The 14,943-nt window shown below is 47.5% G+C and overlaps 1 protein-coding gene across 7 annotated transcripts in view; it reads right to left on the bottom strand.

Annotated features, from left to right (window-relative positions):
* The window catches only part of IHO1 (interactor of HORMAD1 1), an 85,095-nt gene that overhangs the window by 54,685 nt on the left and 15,467 nt on the right, over positions 1–14,943 (bottom strand). The gene's annotated exons all lie outside the window — the stretch shown is intronic.

The raw sequence follows: 14,943 nt of genomic DNA, 5'->3' as shown, positions 1-14,943 counted from the left end.
TGGTCTTGATCTCCCGACCTCGTAATCCACCTGTCTCAGCCTCCCAAAGTGCTGGGATTACAGGCTTGAGCCACCACGCCCAGCCAGGGCTTCACATCTTTATAGGATGGGGTAAAGTCCCAGTACTAACAGGAGAATGCTTAGGACTCTAACAGGTTTTTGAGAATGTGTTGGTAAGGGCCACTAAATCCGATTTTTCTCAGTCCTCTTTGTGATCTAGGAGGACAGGCAAGGGTGCAAGTTTCCAAGAATGTGTGGGTAAGGGCCACTAAATCCAACCTTCCTTGATCCTCCTTATGGTCTAAGAGGAAAACTACTGTTTCTACTGCTGCGTTGGTGAGTGCAATTATTCCGATCAGCAGGGTCCAGGGACTGTTGTGCGTTCTTGGGCAAGAGGTGTTTCTGCTGTGCATTGGTGAGCGCAACTATTCCAATCAGCAGGGTTCAGGGACCATTGCAGGTTCTTGGGCCGGGGGTAGCAACAAACAAATGAAAACCATGGGCAGTTTTGTCTTTCAGATGGGAAACACTCAGTCATCAACAGGCTCACCCTTCAAATGCATCCTAAGCCATTGGGACCAATTTGACCTGCAAACCCTGAAAAAGAGGTGGCTCATTTTTTTCTGCACTATGGCCTGGCCCCAATATTCTCTCTTTGATGGGGAAAAATGGCCACCTGAGGGAAGTATAAATTACAATACTATCCTGCAGCTTGACCTTTTCTGTAAGAGGGAAGGAAAATGGAGTAAAATACCTTCTGTCCAAGCTTTCTTTTCGTTGAAGGAGAATACACAACTATGCAAAGCTTGCATCCCACAGAAGGACCTCCATATCCTAGCCTCCCTATAGCTCCCCTTCCTATTAATGATAAGCCTCCTCTAATCTCCCCTGCCCAGAAGGAAACAAGTAAAAAAATCTCCAAAGGACCACAAAAATCCCCAGGCTATCGGTTATGTCCCCTTCAAGCTGTAGGGGGAGGGAAATTTGGCCCAACCCGGGTACATGTCCGCTTCTCCTTCTCTGATTTAAAGCAGATCAAGGTCATTCTAGGGAAGTTTTCAGATGATCCTGATAGGTATATAGATGTCCTACAGGGTCTAGGGTAAACCTTTGATCTCTCTTGGAGAGATGTCATGCTATTGTTAGATCAAACACTGGCCTTTAATGAAAAGAATGCGGCTTTAGCTGCAGCCCGAGAGTTTGGAGATACCTGGTATCTTAGTCAAGTAAATGATAGAATGACAGCTGAAGAAAGGGACAAATTCCCTACCAGTCAGCAAGCCATCCCCACTATGGATCCCCACTGGGACCTCGACTTAGATCATGGGGACTGAGTCACAAACATCTGTTGATCTGTGTTCTAGAAGGACTAAGGAGAATTAGGAAAAAGCCCATGAATTATTCAATGATGTCCACCATAACTCAGGGAAAGGAAATCCTTCTGCCTTCCTCGAGCGGTTATGGGAGACCTTAAGAAAATATATTCCCCTGTCACCCGACTCACTCGAGGGTCAATTGATCCTAAAAGATAAGTTTATTACCCAATCAGCCACAGATATCAGGAGAAAGCTCCAAAAGCAAGCCCTGAGCCCCGAACAAAATCTGGAGGCATTATTAAACCTGGCAATCTCAGTGTTCTATAATAGGGACCAAGAGGAACAGGCCCAAAAGGAAAAGCGAGATCAGAGAAAGGCCGCAGCCTTAGTCATGGCCCTCAGACAAACAAACCTTGGTGGTTCAGGGAGGACAGAAAATGGAGCAGGCCAATCACCTGATAGGACTTGTTACCAGTGTGGTTTGCAAGGACACTTTAAAAAAGATTGTCCAATGAGAAACAAACTGCCCCCTCTCCCATGTCCACTATGCCAAGGCAATCACTGGAAGGTGCACTGCCCCAGAGGACAAAGGTTCTCTGGGCCAGAAGCCCCCAACCAGATGATCCAACAATAGGACTGAGGGTGCCTGGGGCAAGCACCAGCTCATGTCATCACTCTCACTGAGCCCCGGGTACATATAACCATTGAGGGCCAGGAAATTGACTTCCTCCTGGACACTGGCACAGCCTTCTCAGTGTTAATCTCCTGTCCCAGGCAACTGTCCTCAAGGTCCATTACTATCCGAGGAATACTGGGACAGCCTGTACCCAGGTTTTTCTCCCACCTCCTCAGTTGCAATTGAGAGTTTCATATGCCTTTCTTGTTATGCCTGAAAGTCTCACACCCTTATTAGGGAGGGATATATTAGCCAAAGCTGGAGCTATTATCTACATGAATATGGGGAACAATTTACCCATTTGTTGTCCCCTGCTTGAGGAGGGAATCAACCCTGAAGTCTGGGCATTGGAAGGAACAAACTCAAGCTCCAGCCTTAAGCCATCCCACAAGACAAAACTTCTCTTTATACATCAGAGAGAGCAGGGATAGCTCCTGGAGTCCTTACTCAGACTCGCGGGACAACCCCACAACCAGGGGCATACCTAAGTAAACAACCAGGGGCATACCTAAGTAAAGAAATTGACGTAGTAGCAAAAGGCTGGCCTCACTGTTTACAGGTAGTTGCAGTAGTGGCAGTCTTAGTGACAGAGGCTATCAAAATAATACAAGAAAAGAATCTCACTGTCTGGACTACTCATGATGTAAATGGCATACTAGATGCCAAAGGAAGTTTATGGCTATCAGACAACTGCCTACTTAGATACCAGGTGCTACTCCTTGAGGGAACAGTGCTTCAAATACGTACGTGCCATCAACCTTGCCACTTTTCTCCCAGCAGATGGGGAACCAATCAAGCGTGACTGCCAACAAATTATAGTCCAGACTTATACTGCCCGAGATGATCTCTTAGAAGTCCCCTTAGCTAATCCTGACCTTAACCTATATACTGATGGAAGTTCATTTGTGGAGAATGGGATATGAAGGGCAGGTTATGCCATAATTAGTGATGTAACTGTACTTGAAAGTAAGCCTCTTCCCCCAGGGACCAGCGCCCAGTCAGCAGAACTAGTGGCACTTACCCAAGCCTTAGAACTGGGAAAAAGAAAAAGAATAAATGTGTATACAGAAAGCAAGTATGCTTATCTAATCCTACATGCCCATGTTGCAATATGGAAAGAAAGGGAGCTCCTAACCTCTGGGGGGAACCCCCATTAAATACCACAAGGAAATTATGGAGTTATTACATACAGTGCAAAAACCCAAGGAGGTGGCAGTCTTACACTGCCAAAGTCATCAGAAAGGTGAAGGAGAAAAGACAGAAGAAAACTGTCAGGCAGATGCTGAGGCCAAAATTGCTGTCAGGTGGAACATCCCATTAGAAATACCTATGGGGCCAGGCGCGGTGGCTCACGCCTGTAATCCCAGCACCTTGGGAGGCCGAGGTAGGCGGATCACGAGGACAGGAGATCGAGACCATCCTGGCAAACACGGTGAAATCCCGTCTCTACTAAAAATACAAAAAATTAGCTGGGTGTGGTGGCAGGCACCTGTAGACCCAGTCACTCGGGAGGCTGAGGCAGGAGAATGGTGTGAACCTGGGAAGTGGAGTTTGCAGTAAGCCAATATTGTGCCACTGCACTCCAGCCTGGGCGACAGAGCAAAACTCCATCTCAGAAAAAAAAAGAAAAAAAAAAAAGAAATACCTACGGAAGGACCCTTGGTATGGAACAACCCCCTCCAAGAGATTAAGTCCCAGTATTCCCCGACTGAAACAGAATGGGGACTTTCACGGGGGCATGGTTTTCTCCTCTCAGGGTGGTTAACAACAGAAGAAGGAAAGGTACTTATACCGGAAGCCAGTCACTGGAAAATACTTAAAACCCTCCATCAAACTTTACATACAGGTATTAAAAACACTCATCAGATGGCCAAATCCCTATTTACAGAGCCAAATCTCCTCTGGACCATCCGACAGGTAGTCAAAGCCTGTGAGATGTGCCAAAGGAATAATGCTTTGGTCCATCATAAGGCTCCTTTGGGGGAACAAAGAATAAGTCACTATCCCGGAGAAGACTGGCAGTTAGACTTCACCCATATGCCTAAGTCAGAGGGATTTCAATACTTGTTTGTGTCTGTGTTGATATCTTTACAAATTGGATAGACACTTTCCCCTGCAAGTCAGAGAAGGCTCAGGAAGTGATTAAAGTCCTAACTCATGAAATAATTTCTAGATTTGGGCTTCCCCAAAGCTTACAGAGCAAAAATGGTCTGGCTTTTTTTTTTTTTTTTTTTTTGAGACAGAGTCTCACTCTGTTGCCCAGGCTGGAGTGCAGTGGCACGATCTCAGCTCACTGCAAGCTCCGCCTCCCAGGTTCATGCCATTCTCCTGCCTCAGTTGGGACTATAAGCACCCGCCACCATGCCGGGCTAATTTTTTGTATTTTTAGTAGGAGACGGGGTTTCACCATGTTAGCCAGGATGATCACAACGATCTTGTGATCCGCCCGCATCAGTCTCCCAAAATGCTGGGATTACAGGCGTGAGCCACTGCACCCGGCCAATGGTCCAGCTTTTAAAGCCACGATAACTCATGGAATTTCCACCTTCACTGTGCCTGGAGGCCACAATCCTCAGGGAAGGTCGAGAAGGCAAATGAAACACTCAAGAGGGACTTAAGGAAACTAACACAAGAAATTCATCTCCCATGGCCTACTCTTTTGCCCACGGCCCTGTTGAGAATCCGAAATTCTCCTCACAATATGGGGCTCAGTTCATATGAAACGCTGTATGGACAACTTTTTCTCACAAATGACCTCCTACTTGATCAGGAAACGGCCAACTTGGTCAAAGACATAACTTCTTTGACAAAATATCAATGAAACCTTAAAAATCTACCTGAAGGATGTCACAGAGAAAAGGGAACAGAGTTGTTTCAACCAGGAGATCTAGTGTTGGTCAAATCTCTCCCATCTACTTCCCCATCTATGGATTCTTTGTGGGAAGGACCATACTCGGTAATCCCCTCTACCCTCACTGTAGTTAAGGTGGCAGGAGTGGAATCTTAGATTCACCACACCCGAGTTAAATTTTGGACACCCCCTGAGGAACCTGCAGGACTGTCAGCTCAGGAGTCCCAAGATCAGCCAGATCAGTCTCGATATGCCTGCAAACCGTTGGAGGACTTGCATCTCCTATTTCAGAAGGAAACATCCCAGACTAAAAAGGCTCCTATAGCTGATCCTGAGGAAAAACCCCTTCCTCTTTAAAAAAGTTAAGTGAAGGCCGGGCGCGGTGGCTCAAGCCTGTAATCCCAGCACTTTGGGAGGCCGAGACGGGCGGATCACAAGGTCAGGAGATCGAGACCATCCTGGCTAACACGGTGAAACCCCGTCTCTACTAAAAAATACAAAAAAAAAACTAGCCGGGCGAGGTGGTGGGCGCCTGTAGTCCCAGCTACTCGGGAGGCTGAGGCAGGAGAATGGCATGAACCCGGGAGGCGGAGCTTGCAGTGAGCTGAGATCCGGCCACTGCACTCCAGCCTGGGCAACAGAGCGAGACTCCATCTCAAAAAAAAAAAAAAAAAAAAAGTTAAGTGAAAACCTACATAATCTTTAACACTTCTCCTTGCCCCTTTAATGGAATCCTTTTACTATTTCATCATATTATTAAGCAGCATACTAACTATACTCTTTGTGATAGAACTACATACTATAGCTCCTGCCAAGACGAAAATCATAATCACATCAACCTTTTTTCTATCTTCCTTCCTTCTGACAGCAATTTACTCCTACCTTTAACTCAGACTAGATAAAATGATCTCGTCTTCTGGAACACCCTCTTTACCTTCCTATTTACTCTTTGCCTATCCATCCCTCCTGCTTCCTCAGGCACCTCATACAATTGCCCCTCCCCTTACACTAGCTCCTAATTACCTCTTCAAGATTCTCAACTTAACCCACTCTCTGTTAAACCAGTCCAATCCTTCCCTGGAAAATGACGGTTGGCTTTGTAGCTCTCTATCTATCAGCACAGAGCCATAAAACTAATACCCCTACTTATAGGGTTAGGAATGGCTACTGCTATAGGAACCAGAATAGCCGGTTTATCTACTTCATTATCCTACTACCACACACTCTCAAAGGATTTCTCAGGCAGTTTGCAAGAAATAATGAAAACTATCCTTACTCTACAATCCCAAATAGACTCTTTGGCAGCAGTGACTCTCCGAAACCACTGAGGCCTAGACCTCCTCACTGCTGAGAAAGGAGAACTCTGCACTTTCTTAGGGGGAGTGTTGTTTTTACACCAACCAGTCAGGGATAGTACAAGATGGGTCCACCCAGCGTTTACAGGAAAACGCTTCTGAAATCAGACAATGCCTTTCAAACTCTTATACTAACCTCTGGAGTTGGGCGACATGGCTTCTCCCCTTTCTAGGCCCCATGACAGCTGTCTTGCTATTACTCGCCTTTGGAACCTGTGTTTTAACCTCCTTGTCAAATTTGTTTCCTCTAGAATCGAAGCCATCAAGCTACAGATGGTCTCACAAATGGAACCCCAAATGAGCTCAACTAACAACCTCTACCGAGGACCCCTAGATCAACTCACTGGCTCTTTGGCAGGCCTAGAGAGTTCCCCTCTGGAGAACACTACTGCTGCAGGGCTCCTTCTTTGCCCCTAACCAGCAGGAAGTAGCTAGAGTAGTCATTGCCCAATTCCCAACAGCAATTGTCCTGTTTAGAGGAGGGATTGAGAGGTGAAGCCAGCTGGACTTCCTGGCTTGAGTGAGGACTTGGAGAACTTTTGTGTCTAGCTAGAGGATTGTAAATGCACCAATCAGCGCTTAGTAAAAATGCACCAATAAGCACTATGTGTCTAGCTAAAGGATTGTAAACGCACCAATCAGCACTCTGTAAAAACACACCAATTAGCACTCTGTAAAAACGCACCAATCAGCACTCTGTAAAATGCACCAATCAGTTCTCTGTAAAATGGACCCATCAGCAGGATGTGGGCAGGGCCAAATAAGGTAATAAAAGCTGGCCACCTAAGCCAGCAGCGGCAACCCACTCGGGTCCCCTTCCACACTGTGGAAGCTTTGTTCTTTTGCTCTTCACAATAAATCTTGCTGCTGCTCTCTTTGGGTCCACATCACCTTTTTTTTTTTTTTTTTTTTTTTTTTTAAGACAGAGTCTTGCACTGTCACCCAAGCTGGAGTTCAGTGGCGCTATCTTGGCTCACTGCAAGCTCTGCCTCCTGGGTTCATGCCATTCTCCTGCCTCAGCCTCCTCAGTAGCTGGGACTACAGGTGCCCACCACCACACTCTGCTAATTTTTTGTATTTTTAGTAGAGATGGGGTTTCACTGTCTCAGCCAGTATGGTCTCAATCTCCTGACCTCGTGATCCACCCACCTTGGCCTCCCAAAGTGCTGGGATTACAGGCATGAGCCACCGTGCCCAACCAGGTCCATACCACCTTTAAGAGCTGTGACACTTGCCACAAAGGTCTGTGGCTTCACTGCTTAAGTCAGCGAGACCACGAATCCACCAGAAGGAAGAGACTCCAGACACATCTGAACATCTGAAGGAACAAACTCTAACACTAACCGCAAAGGTCGGCGGCTTCATTCCTTAAGTAAGCAAGACCAAGAACTCCCTGGAAGGAATAAATTCTGGACACAAATCTACTGTGGCATTACCGGGTATGGTGGGGGACAGGCATTATACAGGGATGAGGGAATGGCCTGAGCCAGAAATGCCCTGGTTTGGAACAGAGCCTGGGATGGGACCCTCATGGCATTTCCCAAAATTAAAAGGAAAAGGCTCAAATGTAGCTATAATATTTCCCTGTTGATCTAGGGGGTGTATCCTAACAGGTAACTGCCAAGCCTCTATATCACACTCGTGTCTAGCTCACTGAATTCCTGCGTGAATAGAACTGAGAGGGGTTGCTCAAGGCACTGCTGAGTCACTGGGGCAACCACTTTTCACCCAGTGTCCTCTGGAAAAGAAAGATCTGGGGCCGGGCACGGTGGCTCAAGCCTGTAATCCCAGCACTTTGGGAGGCCGAGACGGGCGGATCACAAGGTCAGGAGACCGAGACCATCCTGGCTAACACGGTGAAACCCCGTCTTTACTAAAAAATACAAAATCCTAGCCGGGCGAGGTGGCGGGCGCCTGTAGTCCCAACTACTCGGGAGGCTGAGGCAGGAGAATGGCGTGAACCTGGGAGGCGGAGCTTGCAGTAAGCTGAGATCCGGCCACTCCAGTCTGGGCGACAAAGCGAGACTCTGTCTCAACAAAAAAAAAAAAAAAAGAAAGATCTGGAGGGTCAGGCCACTCTTTTTCTTCAAAATAAGGAGGGGGTGCAGAAGAGTAGGGATGAACCTCTTCCTCCTTTGCCACTTTAGCTTTAGCTGGCAAACAAACCTGCTCTGTTACCTCTTCTGTTACTCCTCATGATTAGTGTGAAAAGGTTCCAAGATGGAATGAACCAGAGCCCACACTTGTCCCATTGTTGCCCTGATGCTTCCGAGCTCCCCTTCTTACTCACCACAGGGATTGCTTAAGAGTACTCAGGTGTCCTCCAGCTTAGTTCCACATTCTCCAACTGTTGCTATGGCGACCCTTTGGCCAGGATTCGAGCCCCACGTATGGGCACCACTTGCTGAGACCAGCTCAGTTGTTGAGACCCTAACCCAGTGGTGCTAGAGGAATTAAAGACACACACAGAAATATAGAGTGTGGAGTGGGAAATCAGGGGACTCACAGGCTTCAGAGCTGACAGCCCCGAACAGAGTTTGATCCACATATTATTGACATCAAGCCAGTGATAGGCATTATTTCTACAGATTATAGATTAACTAAAAGTATTCCTTAAGGGAAGCAAAGGGATGGGCCAAAACAAAGAGAGGGGCTCTGGCTAGTTATCTGCAGCAGGAACATGTCCTTAAGGCACAGATCACTCATGCTATTGTTTGTGGTTTAGTATTGCCTTTAAGCGGTTTTCTGCCCTGGGTGGGCGAGGTGTTCCTTGCCCTCATGCCAGTAAACCCACAACCTTCAGTGTGTGCGTCAAGGCCATCACGAACATGTCACAATGCTGCAGAGATTTTGTTTATGGCCAGTTTTGGGGCCCATTTATGGCCAGACTTGGGGGTCTGTTCTCAACAATGGGGTTTCACCATGTTGGCCAGGCTGGTCTCAAACTCCTGACCTCAAGTGATCCACCTGCCTCGGCCTCCCAAAGTGCTGGGATTACAAGCATGAGCCTCTTTTTTTTTTTTTTTTGAGACAGATCTTGCTCTGTCGCCCAGGCTGGAATGCCATGGCATGATCCCATCTCACTGCAACCTCTGCTCAGGTGATCCTCCCAACTCAGCCACCCTAGTAGGCATGCACCACCACACCCAGCTAATTTTTTTATTTTTTGTAGAGATGGGGTTTTGTCATTGTAAGGTACATGGATGTGCTTTAGTCAAGGAATAGGAAGAGGCAGATATTCAGGCCTGCATGACTCAGTGAGTTTGGTGTGCAAGCGCATAACTCTACTTGTTATATAACCTGTTTGTGTAAGTTCATACTTGGCTCTATGCCGCTATTGTCTGAAAAAGGTATAACTGCAGCCAGGTGCAGGGGCTCATGCCTATAATCCCAGCACTTTGAGAGGCCAAGGTGGGTGGATCATAAGGATAAAGTCAGGAGCTCAAGACCAGCCTGGCCAACATGGTGAAACCCCATCTCTACTAAAAATACAAAAATTAGCCAGGCATGGTGGCACGTGTTTGTAATCCCAGCTACTTGGAAGTCTGAGGCAGGATAATCGCTAGAACCCAGGAGGCAGAGGCTGCAGTGAGCCAAGATCACACCACTGCACTTCAGCCTGAGTGACAGAGCAAGACACTGTCTCAAAAAAAAAAAAAAAGGTATAACTGTCCTGCTGACATTGTACAGGGATCTCTTGGGGGTTTGGCTTGGCTTGGCTCAACATGACTTGACATGGTGGGCATGCTGGTGCCCAGAGAAAGAGAGAGAGCCGGAGCTGTCCTTTGCAGACTGACAGGAGCGAACCAGGATACACCTCAGCTTGCTTGTGCCAAGAGAAAGAGTTAAGCTGCTGACCCTGAAGGGAAGGGAGAGCCAGCTGCACAGCTGTGCATGGAGGCAGCCAGCTCAAGCAGACAAGACAGGGCGGACAGTGTGAAAGTAAGCTGCTAATAAGAAAGCCAGTGTGAGAGTAAGCTGCTAATCAGAAAGCTGCAGAATAAAACCATATTCATCTGTCTACAGACTCCAAAATATTCTTTCTGCTTATCCACCAACTCCCCTTGGACTTCAGCATGGGCTGTACCCAGACCCCGGGAACTGACAGCCATGTTGCCCAGGCTGGTCTCAATAATATTACTATCTGAGCTCTGCCTTCTGTCAGATCAGTGCCAGCATTAGATTCTCACAGAAGCACAAACCCTATTGTGAACTGCACAATGCAAGGGATCTAGGTTGTGCACTCCTTATGAGAATGTAATGCCTGATGATCTGCCACTGTCTCCCATCACCCCCAAATGGGACCATCTAGTTTCAGGAAAACAAGCTCAGGGCTCCCACTAATTCTACATCACAGTGAGCTGTATATATTTTTTCTTTTTTTTATATTATACTTTAAGTTCTAGGATACATGTGCACAACGTGCAGGTTTATTACTTATGTATACATGTGCCATGTTGGTTTGCTGCACCCATCAACTCGTCATTTACATTAGGTATTCCTCCTAATGCTATCCCTCCCCCAGCCTCCCACCCCCCAACCAGCCCTGGTGTGTGATGTTCCCCGCCCTGTGCCTATGTGTTCTCATTGTTTAACTCCCACCTGAGTGAGAACAAGCGGTGTTTGGTTTTCTGTCCTCCTGATAGTGTGTCCAGAATTGGTGGGTTCTTGGTCTCACTGACTTCAAGAATGAAGCCACAGACCCTCGCAGTGAGTGTTACAGTTCTTAAAGATGGTGTGTCCGGAGTTTGTTCCTTCAGATGTTCACATGTGTCTGGAGCTTCTTCCTTCTGGTGGGCTCGTGGTCTCGCTGTCAGGAGTGAAGCTGCAGACCTTCGTGATGAGTGTTACAACTCTTAAAGGCAGTGCATCTGGAGTTGTTCATTCTTCCCAGTGGGTTCGTGGTCTCGCTGGCTTCAGGAGTGAAGCTGCAGACCTTCGTTGTGAGTGTTACAGCTCTTAAAGGCAGCGTGGACCCAAAAAGTGAGCAATAGCAAAATTTCTTGTAAAGAGTGAAAGAATAAAGCTTCCACAGTGTGGAAGGGGACCCGAGCAGGTTGCCACTGCTGTCTCGGGCAGCCTGCTTTTATTCCCTTATCTGACCCCACCCACATCCTACTGATTGGCCCGTTTTACAGAGGGCTGATTGGTCTATTTTGACAGAGAGCTGATTGGTCCATTTTACAGAGAGCTGATTGGTCCGTTTTACAGAAAGCTGATTGGTCAGTTTTGACAAAGTTCTGATTGGTGCGTTTACAATACTTGAGCTAGACATAAAGGTTCTCCAAGTCCCCACTAGACTCAGGAGCCCAGCTGGCTTCACCTAGTGGATCCTGCACTGGGGCTGCAGGCAGAGCTGCCCACCAGTCCCGAGCTGCACCTGCACTCCTCAGCCCTTGGGGGGGGTCAATGGGACCGGGTGCCACGGAGCAGGAGGCAGTGCCCATCGGGGAGGCTCGGGCTGCACAGCAGCCCACCCCTGAGGGGGGGCTCAGACATGGCAGGCTGCAGGTCCCAAGCCCTGCCCCGTGGGGAGGCAGCTGAGGCCTGGTGGGAACTCAAGCACAGTGCCAGTGGGCCAGCGCTGCTGGGGGACCCAGCACAATCTCCACAGCTGCTGGCCTGGGTGCTAAGCCCCTCACTGCCTTGGGCTGGTAGCGCCCGCTGGCCTCTCCAAGTGTTGGGCCCTCCAAGCCCCCACCCGTGCCCGCCAGAACTCATGCTGGCCTGTGAGCACCATGTGCAGCCCCGGATCCCACCAGCACCTCTCCCTCCATACCTCCCTGCAAGCAGAGGGAGCTGGCTCCAGCCTCGGCCAGCCCAGAGAGGGGCTCCCACACTGCCGTGGCAGGTTGAAGGGCTCCTCAAGCACCACCAGAGTGGATGCCGAGGCCAAGGAGGCATCAAGAGTGAGGGCTGCTAGCATGTTGTCACCTCTCAATAGTTTCCTTAGAATGATGGTTTCCAGCTTCATCCATGGACATGAAGTCAGCCTCTTTTATGGCTGCATAGTATTCCATGGTGTATATGTGCCACATTTTCTTAATCCAGTCTATCATCGATAGACATTTGGATTGGTTCCAAGTCTTTGCTATTGTTAATAGTGCCACAGTAAACATACATGTGCATTTGTCTTCATCGTATAATGATTTATAATCCTTTAGATATATGCCCGGTAATGGGATTACTGGGACAAATGGTATTTCTATTCTAGATCCTTGAGGAATCGCCACAGTCTTCCACAATGGTTGAACTAATTTACACTCCCACCAACAGTGTAAAAGTGTTCCTATTTCTCCACATCCTCTCCAGCATCTGTTGTTTCCTGACTTTTTAATGATGGCCATTCTAACTGGCATGAGATGGTATCTCATTGTGGTTTTGAGTTGCACTTCTCGGATGACAAGTGATGATGAGTATTTTTGCATATGTCTGTCGGCTGCATAAATGCCTTCTTTTGAGAAGTGTCTGTTCATATCCTTTGCCCACTTTTTTTTTTTTTTTTTTTTGAGACGGAGTCTCGCTGTGTCTCCCAGGCTGGAGTGCAGTGGCGTGATCTCGGCTCACTGCAAGCTCCGCCTCCCGGGTTCACGCCATTCTCCCGCCTCAGCCTCCCAAGTAGCTGAGACTACAGGCGCCCACCACCATGCCCGGCTAGTTTTTTGTATTTTTAGTAGAGACGGGGTTTCACCATGTTAGCCAGGATAGTCTCGATCTCCTGACCTCGTGATCCACCCGCCTCGGCCTCCCAAAGTGCTGGGATTACAGGCTTGAGCCACCGCGCCCGGCCCTTTGCCCACTTTTTGATGGGGTTGTTTTTTTCTTGTGAATTTGTTTCATTTCTTTGTAGATTCTTGATATTAACCCTTTATCAGAAGTGTAGATTGCAAAAATTTTCTCCCATTCCATACGTTGCCTGTTCACTCTGATTGTGTCCGGAATTGGTGGGTTCTTGGTCTTGCTGACTTCAAGAATGAAGCTGCGGACCCTCGCGGTGTGTTACAGTTCTTGAAGATGGTAGTCTGGGAGTTTGTTCCTTCAGATGTCCAGATGTGTCTGCAGTTTCTTCCTTCTGGTGGGTTTGTGGTGTCGCTGACAGGAGTAAAGCTGCAGACCTTCGTGATGAGTGTTACAGCTCTTAAAGGCGTCGTGTCTGGAGTTGTTCGTTCTTCCTGGTGGGTTTGTGGTCTCGCTGGCTTCAGGAGTGAAGCTGCAGACCTTTGCAGTGAGTCTTACAGCTCATAAAGGCAGCGTGGATCCAAAGTGTGAGCAGCAGCAAGATTTATTGTAAAGAGCCAAAGAACAAAGCTTCCACAGTGTGGAAGGGGACCCAAGCAGGTTGTGGCTGGCTGGCTCAGGCAGGCTGCTTTTATTCCCTTATCTGGCCCCACCCATATCCTGCTGATGGGTCCATTTTACAGAGAGTTGATTGGTCCATTTTACAGAGAGCTGATTGGACCGTTCTGACAGGGTGCTGATTGGTGCATTTACAATCCCTGAGCTAGACACTGAGTGCTAGACAGAAAAGTTCTCCAAGTCCCCACTAGGTTAACTAGATACAGAGTACCAATTGGTGTATTTACAAACCCTGAGCTAGACACAGAGTGCTGATTGGTGTATTTACAAACCTTGAGCTAGACACAGAGTGTTGATTGATTATTTACAATGCCTTAGCTAGACATAAAAGTTCTCCAAGTCCCCACTAGATTCAGGAGCCCAGCTGGCTTCACCTAGTGGATCCCGCAAAGGGGCTGCAGGCAGACCTGCCCACCAGTCCCAAGTTGCGCCTGCACTCGTCAGCCCTTGGGCGGTCAACAGGACTGAGCCCAACGGAGCAGGGGGCGGTGCTTGTTGGGGAGGCTCAGGCGGTGCACCGGGAGCGGTTCAGGCATCGCGGGCTGCATGATGATAATTTCTTTTGCTGTGCAGTTCTTTAGTTTAGTTAGATCCCATTTGTCTATTTTGGCTTTTGTTGCCATTGCTTTTGTTGTTTTAGTCATAAAGTCTTTGCCCATGCCTATGTCCTGAATGGTATTGCCTAGGTTTCCTTCTAGGGTTTTTATGGGGTTAGGCCTTACATTTAAGCAATTCTCGTGCCTCAGCCTCCTGGGTAGCTGGGATTACAGGAGCCCACCACCACACCCGTCGAATTTTTGTAATTTTTTGGAAAGACAAGGTTTTGCCATGTTGGCCAGGCTGGTTTCAAACTCCTGACCTCAAGCAATCTGCCTGCCTCGGCCTCCCAAGGTGCTGGGATTACAGGTGTAAGCCACTGTGTCCGATCATAATTATTTCATTATATATTACAATGTAATAATAGAAATAAAGTACATGATAAATTTAATGCACTTCAATCATCCCAAAATCATTTCTCCATATCCTGGTCTGTGGAAAAATTGTCTTCCTCAAAACTGGTCCCTGTTACCAAAAAGTTTAGGGACTGCTGCATTAAAACACACACGCGAATCATTCCTTTATCAAATGTTAAATTTAAAGCAATTAGATAACATATAAGTACATATTCTGAGCCAAAGAAACCTTTATAATATTAATACAAACTACTTGTTTCTATTTTGATATAAACATACTATTTTTAAAACAAAAAGAAACTCTAATAGTTCAGGATAGAGAAGGGTGATTATTTTTACTCAGAAATGAAACCAGCCCCAGTCCCATACACAGGTGTTTTTGGATAAACATAGAAATTGACCCTTCTCCCGTTAAAGCTTGAAACTCCCATTTGTT

The sequence above is a fragment of the Macaca nemestrina genome, chromosome 2 (assembly GCF_043159975.1).
Source record: "Macaca nemestrina isolate mMacNem1 chromosome 2, mMacNem.hap1, whole genome shotgun sequence".
Classification (NCBI taxonomy): domain Eukaryota; kingdom Metazoa; phylum Chordata; class Mammalia; order Primates; family Cercopithecidae; genus Macaca; species Macaca nemestrina.
The sequence above is the reverse complement of the archived record's forward strand: the minus strand, read 5'-3'. Positions and strand labels throughout refer to the sequence as shown.